The 12,500-nt window shown below is 45.0% G+C and overlaps 1 protein-coding gene across 1 annotated transcript in view; it reads left to right on the top strand.

The window, feature by feature from the left end:
- The window catches only part of LOC136830359 (uncharacterized protein CG3556-like), a 137,891-nt gene that overhangs the window by 87,227 nt on the left and 38,164 nt on the right, over window positions 1–12,500 (top strand).

Below are 12,500 nucleotides of genomic sequence, written 5' to 3'. Positions count from 1 at the left end.
CAATCTTAACTCCCACTTTTGGCAAGGACAAATCAGGTCAATTTTGCTGACCCTTCCGCTTCATAACCTTTCTTCTAGCTCCTCCTTCCTTTCCCACATCTTGGGGGTTTGTTATGGTTATACTTCAATTTACTTGGTCTCATGGCTCATCACTTTAAACTATCAACATCGTCTCTCGCTCTCTCTCTCTCTTTCATAATCCCGATCAGTGAATCTCATGCTTATTCACTGCATAACACATATATATTTATATATATACACATATATACAGTATATATACATGATATATACATATATATATATATATATATATATATATATATATATATATATATATATATATATATATATATATATGTATACCTTCACTGAATAAAACAATATTCCATCAAAGTTACTATACAATGCAAATATAAACAGGTGTGGAATACGGGTGAATGGGAAAGAAAGACTAAGACCAATAATTATGTAATTATTTTTATTAAATTTGGCACTGCACTTTTTGTCAGCTCGACAAATGGGTTTCTGTGTCTTCCAAGGACCCACTTCACATTCAGCGAAAAAGTAACGTTGCCTGTAATCAAAGGAAAAAGTTCAGTTACTTCGAAGAAATTGTTAACTTCACTGGTGATCAATTAAACACAGTTCGAGCAAATTGAAAAAGCACTTTCGACCTTTTAACTCAATTGAGTCTAAGGCTAGTGCCAAATAAGGAAAGATTTTTCATGGGGCCTTTTGACAATGATGGGCCAAAGCAAAAGCAATGTCTACTACCCAACTGGTATAACAAAGCACCCTGGAAACTTTTGTTTTACTCGCCCAAACAGAGGCTGACGAAGCACTTTAGGAAAGTTAATCCATGAAACTGAAGAAGTTGATGGAGCACTATAACTTTGAGGCCTTGCTAGCTTCATCAGGGAGGGTAGTTAGCGGGATCCGGACTCACGCTCCATATCTCTGACGCAGCACCTCAAACAAATCATCCACAGTTAATTACACATGTTTAAAAGAGAGTTCATAAAGTTTGTTCACCACAGTCGGCGCGTGCACTATCTTGAGGCAGAAATGCTCCAGAGATGGGGGGCAGGGAGCACAAAGCAGCTGTATTTGCTGCTATCCAGTAAGTGATACCAACAACTGTTTGCCTTGGTACTTGTGCTTGTACTTGAACCGCCAGAGTAGGGTACTTCATATCTTGAAGTTACCTTTTAGCGTCCCTGGCAAGGAATCTGGATGAAGGTTTTCTACAATCCAATATTTACCCTTCCAGCGTCCTTGTCAAGGAATCTGGATGAGCGCTTTCTTGTGAGAAGCTCAAGATTTTCCAAGGGGAAAAAGTTTAACTTTAAAAGAAAAATCTTTCCTTATTCGGGAAGATACTTAAAATTATTATTTTTGTACACCCGGCCAAGGGGGCGGGGCCTAAATCTTACGTAAGATTGCAGTCTCTTTAATTTTGTTTATATTATTATTTGGTCGTGTATATATATATATATATATATATATATATATATATATATATATATATATATATATATATATATATATATATATATATATATATATATATATACATATATACATACATACATACATACATACATACATACATACATACATACATACATACAACATACTACACAAAACAACTCACCATTGTTCAATTCCTTCCTCCCAAAACCATCAATCATTATTCATTATTCATCATTCAATTACGGCATTGTAGTGCATCGCTTGCAATATTCACGTGTCCTCCCCACGCCCCGCCCCCGCACCCTGACTCTCATGATTTAGCGAGAGCAATTTTTGTTAAAAATCAAGAGTGGAATACCGGTGCTCTGTTTTGCAGAGCTCTGTACTGTAGAGCTCTGGTTTGCAGAGCGAGAGAATGGGTGGGTATTCAGTGTTATTCTTTTGTTAATTTATTTTTCTCTGTTTAAGTTGACAAAATTAAGACGTATGTAGAGTTTCAGTGTGGTAACAGAATGATTATCTCTCTCTCTCTCTCTCTCTCTCTCTCTCTCTCTCTCTCTCTCTCTCTCTCTCTCTCTCTCTGTCTTGTATTCCCCCGACAAAATCAAATGCATGCAAAGTATCTCGCTCTCTTTCTCTCTCTCTCTCTCTCTCATATATATATATATATAGCTTAATGATAAATAATATTGCCAAGACCAGGAAGAACATCCTTTATTGTACGAGCTTTCGAGGTATAAAACCTCATCATCAGGCTGAAAAAACCGACAAGGATGAGAATCAATAAAATTACAATAAAATGAATTGTCATAATAAATCTTCAGCAAAAATACTAACGAAATATATAAAATGAACAAGTAAATACAAACTAAAAGGGTGAGACGTAAAATAACGAAAAATTAAAAACACAAACATAAAAATATGAAAATAAAACTAAAGTGAAATGTAAACAAACTCCCACTCACAAAGTAAAATATTTAACGACTTAATTGAGTACTTACTATGAAATTACACATAGCTAGTTGAATACCAGACGAGTTGTTGTTAAATTCCGGCTTCAACTTTTTAATAGTCAGCGACTCTGAAATTAAAAGGTCCAGTCTATTTGAACAAAAAGACAGTACCCGAAAATCCAGGTCAGTGAAAGGATGGTCCAGTGCTAAACTGTGTTCTCTAATGGCAGAAAAGGGTGGTTTGGAAAGTGGAAACCTAGTTCTAATAGAAAGACCTCTGTGTTCCAAAATTCTGTGTCTGAGCCAGCGGGAACTAGATCCCACGTATCGCAGACCACACTGCGAACAAGTGAACAAGTAAACGACACAGGAATTAAGGTCCACAGGCAGAGTAGGCTTTTCTCTCAAAAGTGATCTTATTGTAAAAGGATTACAGAAAACAAACCGGAAACTGATTTGAGGGAAACAGTGCTTAAGTATTTCTTGTAACTTTTTCCGGACCATATAGCTACTATGACCAAGGTAAGGCAATTTAATGTACTTTACATCTTTACTAGCAGTAGTGTACACCGGTCTGGGACAAAACTTTTCATTTAAAAAATTTTTCAGAACTTTGTAAAATACAAAAATGGGATATGAGTTTTCAGAAAAATAATTCTGGAGGAAAACCATATCTTGATGAAATAAATTAAAATCACAACAAACATTGTAGGCTCTATTAATCAAAGTGCGTATTGAGTTCATCTTATACAACTTTGGCGAAAAACTGAGGTAATTCAATCCCAAGCCAGTAAAAGTACTTTTCCTATAAACAGAGGTCTCAAATTTGCCACTATTTCTGTATACCTGTACATCTAAAAATGACAACTTATTATCCTGTTCCGTCTCACAAGTAAAAGAAATGTTAGGGTGACGAGAATTAAAATATTCAAAAAACAAATCAACATGTGATAATTCCTTAAACACAAGGAAAGTATCATCTACATACCTACAGTAATACAAAGGTTTGAAAGCACTAGGGCATTCAGACATCCAAATCCTTTCACAATAACCCATGAAGCAATCCGCATATACAGGTCCAAGGGAATTACCCATAGCTACTCCATCTATTTGATTATATAATTTACCATCAAAAGTAAAAATGCCATCAGCAGTTGCTAAATGTAATAATTTTTGCAAGTCTATTTTATTAAGTCCAAACACTGATAGATGGTTTTCACATATATTATTAAGAATAATGTCGGTTGTTTCTTTTAATGGGATATTGGTGAAAGAGAGGTTACATCGAAACTAGCCATTACAACATCTTAGTTAAAATTGAAAGAGCATAATTCTTTAACAAATTTGGAAGAATTAGATATGTTAAATTCACCTAAAGTTAGAGGGTTTAAAACTGGAACCAAAAATTTAGACAGGTTATAACTAAAAGTACCAATTGAGGAAATAATAGGTCTTAAAGGGTTTCCTATTTTATGTACCTTAGGCAAACCGTACAAATAACCAGGCTTAGACCCTGAAGCAAATAAAGAGCTATATGTAGCTTCCCCAATCTTATCTCTCAGACCTCTAAGCAACCTATTTAGTTTGTCTTCTAATTTCAAAATGTGACTCGCAATATCTACACTTAAAATCCTAAATTTTGTATTGTCAGAGAGTATTTCATTAATTTTATCTAAATAATCAGACCTATTCATTAATACAACACCCCTACCTTTATCTGGCTTGGTAATAACTATGCTATTATCGTTCTTAAGGTTACGTAAAATATTGATTCTGTCTTTATTTAACTGATTGTCACCCTCCTTTTTTCGATTAAATTTTTTGAAGGTATCGTTTGCAATTACGGAAATTTTACTAAAAAGTAAAGTAAGGGTTTCACTGCCAAAAATGTCACAGCCTCTCAAAGTTGAACATAGTTTTTCAAAACTTAAAAAATACTTAAAGAAATTGAATTTCATGGGGATCAAAGCAAAATCAAGACCAAGAGAAAGAACTTCCTTTTCATCTGCTGTTAAATTTCTGTTAGAAAAATTAAAAATAACTTTACTACTATCTATTTTCTTATTAACGTCAACACCGAGATTTCTTAACTTTCTATTGTGTGTAAGCCTAACATCAGCCAATTTTTTTCTCAACGTTAGAATCTAAAATCGACGACAAACACTTAAAATCCAAAAAGAAAGGTTGTTCTTTAAATCCCTATCTAGTGAAGACAAATCTGTTAAAACTACCTCTTTCTTTCGTTTTTGTGCTCTAACCTCAAAGTCTAAAAGTTACAAGAAATACTTAAGCATTGTTTCCCTCAAATCAGTTTCCGGTTTGTTTTCTGTAATCCTTTACAATAAGATCACTTTTGAGAGAGAAGCCTACTCTGCCTGTGGACCTTAATTCCTGTGTCGTTTACTTGTTCACTTGTTCGCAGTGTGGTCTGCGATACGTGGGATCTAGTTCCCGCTGGCTCAGACACAGAATTTTGGAACACAGAGGTCTTTCTATTAGAACTAGGTTTCCCCTTTCCAAACCACCCTTTTCTGCCATTAGAGAACACAGTTTAGCACAGGACCATCCTTTCACTGACCTGGATTTTCGGGTACTGTCTTTTTGTTCAAATAGACTGGACCTTTTAATTTCAGAGTCGCTGACTATTAAAAAGATGAAGCCGGAATTTAACAACAACTCGTCTGGTATTCAACTAGCTATCGTGTAATTTCATAGTAGGTACTCAATTAGGTCGTTAGATATTTTACTTTGTGAGTGGGAGTTTGTTTACATTTCACTTTAGTTTTATTTTCATATTTTTATGTTTGTGTTTTTAATTTTTCGTTATTTTACGTCTCACCCTTTTAGTTTGTATTTACTTGTTCATTTTATATATTTCGTTAGCATTTTTGCTGAAGATTTATTATGACAATTCATTTTATTGTAATTTTATTGATTCTCATCCTTGTCGGTTTTTTCAGCCTGATAATGAGGTTTTATACCTCTAAAGCTTGTACAATAAAGAATGTTCTTCCTGGTCTTGGCAATATTATTTATCATTAAGCTAAGATTTCAAGTAGCTGCCCAATTACTGAGACTATATATATATATATATATATATATATATATATATATATATATATATATATATATATATATATATATATATATATACACATATATATATATATATATATATATATATATATATATATATATATATATATATGTATATATATATATATATATATATATATTCATACCTTTAAAAGCTTTATACAAGAAGTTTCAGTTTTCCTTCCATAAGAGGAGATATTCTCAGGTTACGTTGCCTGAGGTATTTTCTGTGTATTGCTTATATTTCACACGGGTAAACTCCCACAGTGCATGTATAAAATCTGTGAGAGAGAGAGAGAGAGAGAGAGAGAGAGAGAGAGAGAGAGAGAGAGAGAGAGAGAGAGAGAGAGAGAGAGAGAGAGAGAGCGAGCAAGCACTCGCTCATTCACTACTGACCTTCCCAGATCCTAACCTGACTTGCTAACGACAGTCCTGCCTTGCGTATGACTTGTGCGTATATGCATACACGCGCGTGCATACGCGCCCAGTGCTCATATGCTGATTGCTAGACACACCTGGGTGATTGGAATACGGAAGGAACTCCACCTGGGCAGGTGAGAATTACATTACGGGAGAAATAACGTCATTCCTTTGGGTCTTGGGTAGAGAAATGTCAGATTGTAGTTATATGCAATGTTTATTGAAGAAAATGTCCTTTTTTTTTGTTACTTTTAGGGAACAAAAATTATGTAAAAGGGAAGTAAGTGAAGAATCCTCTTGGGTAGAGAAATGTCAGATTGTAGTTATATGCAATGTTTATTGAAGAAAAGGTCCTTTTTTTTTGTTACTTTTAGGGAACAAAAATTATGTAAAAGGGAAGTAAGTGAAGAATCCCACGTGGTATCTTGACAGTGTGTATGATACGATGATATTCTCTTCGTTTTCACAGGTATTTGGTTCGTGCTCAGAGGCGACAAAGTTAGAGGGAGGCCTACTTTTATGTGAATGTGAAAATTCCTAATGAGTAAAATACGATTACAGTGAAAAACGAAAAATCTCCCGAAATATTTATTTCAGTACAAAAAACTGACCGCGGTGATGTAAATAAAAAGTTCACCTCTTTGTAGTTACAACCACAATCACATTATGTGAGAATGTGTGCCAGTTTGAACATTGTATATAATGTTAATGCTTATAATGTTAAAATAGTTGTACAGGAACAACCAGGCAGCCTGACTTATAAAGTTTGTAATGTTGAAATAGTTATACAGGAACAACCAGTATGACATCTAGGTAGCTTGACACACAGCCGATTACTTACTTTCCTGGACTGGAGCTCATTTTTGACCCTACTCTCCAAATTGAAAGCCCCCATAGAGGGTTGATTGCTCGGCCCACAGTGTGCCCAGTGTTAGGTGGGCACATTGGGTCGGCTGCTCAGACCACAGTTCTCCTCAAATGGCTCCTTCGGGGTGGCAGTAAGACAAGTGCTTGACCCAGTGTGTTGTGGGCACATTGGGTCGACTGCTCTGCCCAGAGTTCTCTTCAAATGGCTCCGTTGGGAGGCACTGGGACTGGTGGGCACATTGGTTCAACTGCTCGGCCCACAGTTCTCTTCAAATGGCTCCTTCGGGGAGGCACTAGGACGGGTATTTGGCGCAGTGTGTGGTGGGCACACTGTGTCGACTGCTCGGCCAACAGTTCTCCTCAAATGGCTCCTTCAGGGAGGCACTAGGACGAGTATTTGGCCCAGTGTGTTGTGGGCACATCGAGTCGACTGCTCGGCCCACAGTTCTGTTCAAATGGCTCCTTCAGGGAGGCACTAGGACGAGTATTTGGCCCAGTGTGTTGTGGGCACATCAGGTCGACTGCTCGGCCCACAGTTCTCCTCAAATGGCTCCTTCAGGGAGGCACTAGGACGAGTATTTGGCCCAGTGTGTTGTGGGCACATCGAGTCGACTGCTCGGCCCACAGTTCTCCTCAAATGGCTCCTTCAGGGAGGCACTAGGACGAGTATTTGGCCCAGTGTGTTGTGGGCACATCGAGTCGACTGCTCGGCCCACAGTTCTCCTCAAATGGCTCCTTCAGGGAGGCACTAGGACGAGTATTTGGCCCAGTGTGTGGTGGGCACATTGGGTCGACTGCTCGGCCCACAGTTCTCCTCAAATGGCTCCTTCAGTGAGGCACTAGGACGAGTATTTGGCCCAATGTGTGGTGGGCACATTGGGTCGACTGCTCGGCCCACAGTTCTCCTCAAATGGCTCCTTCAGGGAGGCACTAGAACGAGTATTTGGCCCAGTGTGTGGTGGGCACATTGGGTCGACTGCTCGGCCCACAGTTCTCCTCAAATGGCTCCTTCAGGGAGGCACTAGGACGAGTATTTGGCCCAGTGTGTGGTGGGCACATTGGGTCGACTGCTCGGCCCACAGTTCTCCTCAAATGGCTCCTTCAGGGAGGCACTAGGACGAGTATTTGGCCCAGTGTGTGGTGGGCACATCGGGTCGACTGCTCGGCCCACAGTTCTCCTCAAATGGCTCCTTCAGGGAGGCACTAGGACGAGTATTTGGCCCAGTGTGTTGTGGGCACATCGAGTCGACTGCTCGGCCCACAGTTCTCCTCAAATGGCTCCTTCAGGAGGCACTAGGACGAGTATTTGGCCCAGTGTGTGGTGGGCACATTGGGTTGACTGCTCGGCCCACAGTTCTCCTCAAATGGCTCCTTCAGGGAGGCACTAGGACGAGTATTTGGCCCAGTGTGTGGTGGGCACATTGGGTCGACTGCTCGGCCCACAGTTCTCCTCAAATGGCTCCTTCAGGAAGCACTAGGACGAGTATTTGGCCCAGTGTGTGGTGGGCACATTGGGTCGACTGCTCGGCCCACAGTTCTCCTCAAATGGCTCCTTCAGGAGGCACTAGGACGAGTATTTGGCCCAGTGTGTGGTGGGCACATTGGGTCGACTGCTCGGCCCACAGTTCTCCTCAAATGGCTCCTTCAGGAGGCAATAGGACAGTATTTGGCCCAGTGTGTGGTGGGCACATTGGGTCGACTGCTCGGCCCACAGTTCTCCTCAAATGGCTCCTTCAGGAGGCACTAGGACAGTATTTGGCCCAGTGTGTGGTGGGCACATTGGGTCGACTACTCGGCCCACAGTTCTCCTCAAATGGCTCCTTCAGGGAGGCACTAGGACAGGTATTTGGCCCAGTGTGTGGTGGGCACACTGTGTCGACTGCTCGGCCCACAGTTCTCCTCAAATGGCTCCTTCAGGAGGCACTAGGACAGTATTTGGCCCAGTGTGTTGTGGGCACATCAGTCGACTGCTTGGCCCACAGTTCTCCTCAAATGGCTCCTTCAGGGAGGCACTAGGACAGTATTTGGCCCAGTGTGTGGTGGGCACATCGGGTCGACTGCTCGGCCCACAGTTCTCCTCAAATGGCTCCTTCACGGAAGCACTAGGACGAGTATTTGGCCCAGTGTGTGGTGGGCACACTGTGTCGACTGCTCGGCCCACAGTTCTCCTCAAATGGCTCCTTCAGGGAGGCACTAGGACGAGTATTTGGCCCAGTGTGTTGTGGGCACATCAGGTCGACTGCTCGGCCCACAGTTCTCCTCAAATGGCTCCTTCAGGAGGCACTAGGACAGTATTTGGCCCAGTGTGTGGTGGGCACATCGGGTCGACTGCTCGGCCCACAGTTCTCCTCAAATGGCTCCTTCAGGGAGGCACTAGGACGAGTATTTGGCCCAGTGTGTGGTGGGCACATTGGGTCGACTGCTCGGCCCACAGTTCTCCTCAAATGGCTCCTTCAGGAGGCACTAGGACGAGTATTTGGCCCAGTGTGTTGTGGGCACATCGGGTCGACTGCTCGGCCCACAGTTCTCCTCAAATGGCTCCTTCAGGGAGGCACTAGGACAGTATTTGGCCCAGTGTGTGGTGGGCACATTGGGTCGACTGCTCGGCCCACAGTTCCCTCAAATGGCTCCTTCAGGAGGCACTAGGACGAGTATTTGGCCCAGTGTGTGGTGGGCACATCGGGTCGACTGCTCGGCCCACAGTTCTCCTCAAATGGCTCCTTCAGGGAGGCACTAGGACAGTATTTGGCCCAGTGTGTGGTGGGCACATCGGGTCGACTGCTCGGCCCACAGTTCTCCTCAAATGGCTCCTTCAGGGAGGCACTAGGACGAGTATTTGGCCTAGTGTGTGGTGGGCACACTGTGTCGACAGCTCGGCCCACAGTTCTCCTCAAATGTCTCCTTTGGGGAGGCACTAGGACGAGTATTTGGCCCAGTGTGTGGTGGGCACATTGGGTCGACTGCTCGGCCCACAGTTCTCCTCAAATGGCTCCTTCAGGAGGCACTAGGACAGTATTTGGCCCAGTGTGTGGTGGGCACATTGGGTCGACTGCTCGGCCCACAGTTCTCCTCAAATGGCTCCTTCAGGAGGCACTAGGACAGTATTTGGCCCAGTGTGTGGTGGGCACATTGGGTCGACTGCTCGGCCCACAGTTCTCCTCAAATGGCTCCTTCAGGGAAGCACTAGGACGAGTATTTGGCCCAGTGTGTGGTGGGCACATTGGGTCTACTGCTCAGCCCACAGTTCTCCTCAAATGGCTCCTTCGGGGTGGCACTTTCCCCTCTGGGCTGAGCAATCGACCCAGTGTGCACATCACACACTGGACCAATCACTCGTCCTAGTGCCTCCCTGAAGGAGCCATTTGAGGAGAACTCTGGGCTGAGCAGTCTACCCAATGTGCCCACCACGCACTGGGTACACTAGGTCGACAGCTCAGCCCAGAGTTTTCCGCAACTGGCTCCTTCGGGGAGGCACTAGGACAAGTGCTTGGCCCTGTGTGCGGTGGGTACACTGGGTCGACTGCTCGGCCCAGAGTTCTGACGTGGCTCCTTCGGGGTGGCAATTTCTCCACTGGGCCGAGCAATCGACCCAGTGTGCCCACCACCACACACTGTACCAATCACTCGTCCTAGTGCCTCCCCAAAGGAGCCATTTGAGGAAAACTCTAGGCCGAGCAGTCGACCCAATGTGCCCACCACACACTGGACCAATCACTCGTCCCAGTGCCTCCCAAAAGAGCCATTTGAGGAGAACTGTGGGTCGAGCGGTCGACCCAATGTGCCCACCACACACTGGGCCAAGCACTCGTCTTAGTGCCTCCCTGAAGGAACCATTTGAGGAGAACTGTGGGTCGAGCAGTCAACCCAATGTGCCCACCACACACTGGGCCAACCACTCGTCCTAGTGCCTCCCCGAAGCAGCCATTTGAGGAGAACTGTGGGCCGAACAGTCGACCCAGTGTGTCCACCACACACTGGGCCAAGCACTGTCCTAGTGCCACCCCAAAGGAGACATTTGATGAGAACTGTGGGCCGAGCAGTTGACCCAATGTGCCCACCACACACTGGGCCAAGCACTCGTCCTAGTGCCACCCCAAAGGAGACATTTGAGGAGAACTGTGGGCCGAGCAGTTGACCCAATGTGCCCACCACACACTGGGCCAAGCACTCGTCCTAGTGCCACCCCAAAGGAGACATTTGAGGAGAGCTCTGGGCCGAGCAATTGACCCAATGTGCCCACCACACACTGGGCCAAGCACTCGTCCTAGTGCCACCCCAAAGGAGACATTTGATGAGAACTGTGGGCCGAGCAGTTGACCCAATGTGCCCACCACACACTGGGCCAAGCAGTCGTCCTAGTGCCACCCCAAAGGAGACATTTGAGGAGAACTGTGGCCGAGCAGTTGACCCAATGTGCCCACCACACACTGGGCCAAGCACTCGTCCTAGTGCCACCCCAAAGGAGACATTTGAGGAGAACTCTGGGCCGAGCAGTTGACCCAATGTGCCCACCACACACTGGGCCAAGCACTCGTCCTAGTGCCACCCCAAAGGAGACATTTGAGGAGAACTCTGGGCCGAGCAGTTGACCCAATGTGCCCACCACACACTGGGCCAAGCACTCGTCCTAGTGCCTCCCCAAAGGAGACATTTGAGGAGAACTGTAGGCCGAGCAGTCGACCCAATGTGTCCACCACACACTGGGCCAAGCACTCGTCCTAGTGCCTCACCAAAGGAGACATTTGATGAGAACTCTGGGCAGAGTAGTCGACCCAATGTGCCCACCACACACTGGGCCAAGCACTCGTCCTAGTGCCACCCCAAAGGAGTCATTTGAGGAGAACTCTGAGATGAGTAGTTGACCCAATGTGCCCACCACACACACTGGTCCAAGCACTCGTCCTAGTGCCACCCCAAAGGAGACATTTGAGGAGAACTCTGGGCCGAGCAGTCGACCCAATGTGCCCACCACACACTGGGCCAAGCACTCGTCCTAGTGCCACCCCAAAGGAGACATTTGAGGAGAACTGTGGGCCGAGCAGTTGACCCAATGTGCCCACCACACACTGGGCCAAGCACTCGTCCTAGTGCCACCCCAAAGGAGACATTTGAGGAGAACTGTGGGCCGAGCAGTTGACCCAATGTGCCCACCACACACTGGGCCAAGCACTCGTCCTAGTGCCACCCCAAAGGAGCCATTTGAGGAGAAATGTGGGCCGAGCAGTCGACCCAATGTGCCCACCACACACTGGGCCAAGCACTTGTCCTAGTGCCTCCCTGAAGCAGCCATTTGAGGAGAAATATGGGCCGAGCAGTCGACCCAATGTGCCCACCACACACTGGGCCAAGCACTCGTCCTAGTGCCACCCCAAAGGAGCCATTTGAGGAGAAATGTGGGCCGAGCAGTCGACCCAATGTGCCCACCACACACTGGGCCAAGCACTCGTCCTAGTGCCTCCCGAAGCAGCCATTTGAGGGGGAACTGTGGGCCGAGAAGTTGACCCAATGTGCCCACCACACACTGGGCCAAGCACTCGTCCTAGCGCCTCCCCGAAGCCGCCATTTGAGGGGAACTGTGGGCCGAGCAGTCGACCCAATGTGCCCACCACACATGGGCCAAGCACTCGTCTTAGTGCCTCCTGAAGCAGCCATTTGAGGAGAACTCTGGGCCGAGCAGTTGACCCAATGTGC

Source organism: Macrobrachium rosenbergii, chromosome 46 (assembly GCF_040412425.1).
Source record: "Macrobrachium rosenbergii isolate ZJJX-2024 chromosome 46, ASM4041242v1, whole genome shotgun sequence".
Taxonomy (NCBI): Eukaryota; Metazoa; Arthropoda; class Malacostraca; order Decapoda; family Palaemonidae; genus Macrobrachium; species Macrobrachium rosenbergii.
This window is presented reverse-complemented; position numbering and strand designations above follow the sequence as displayed.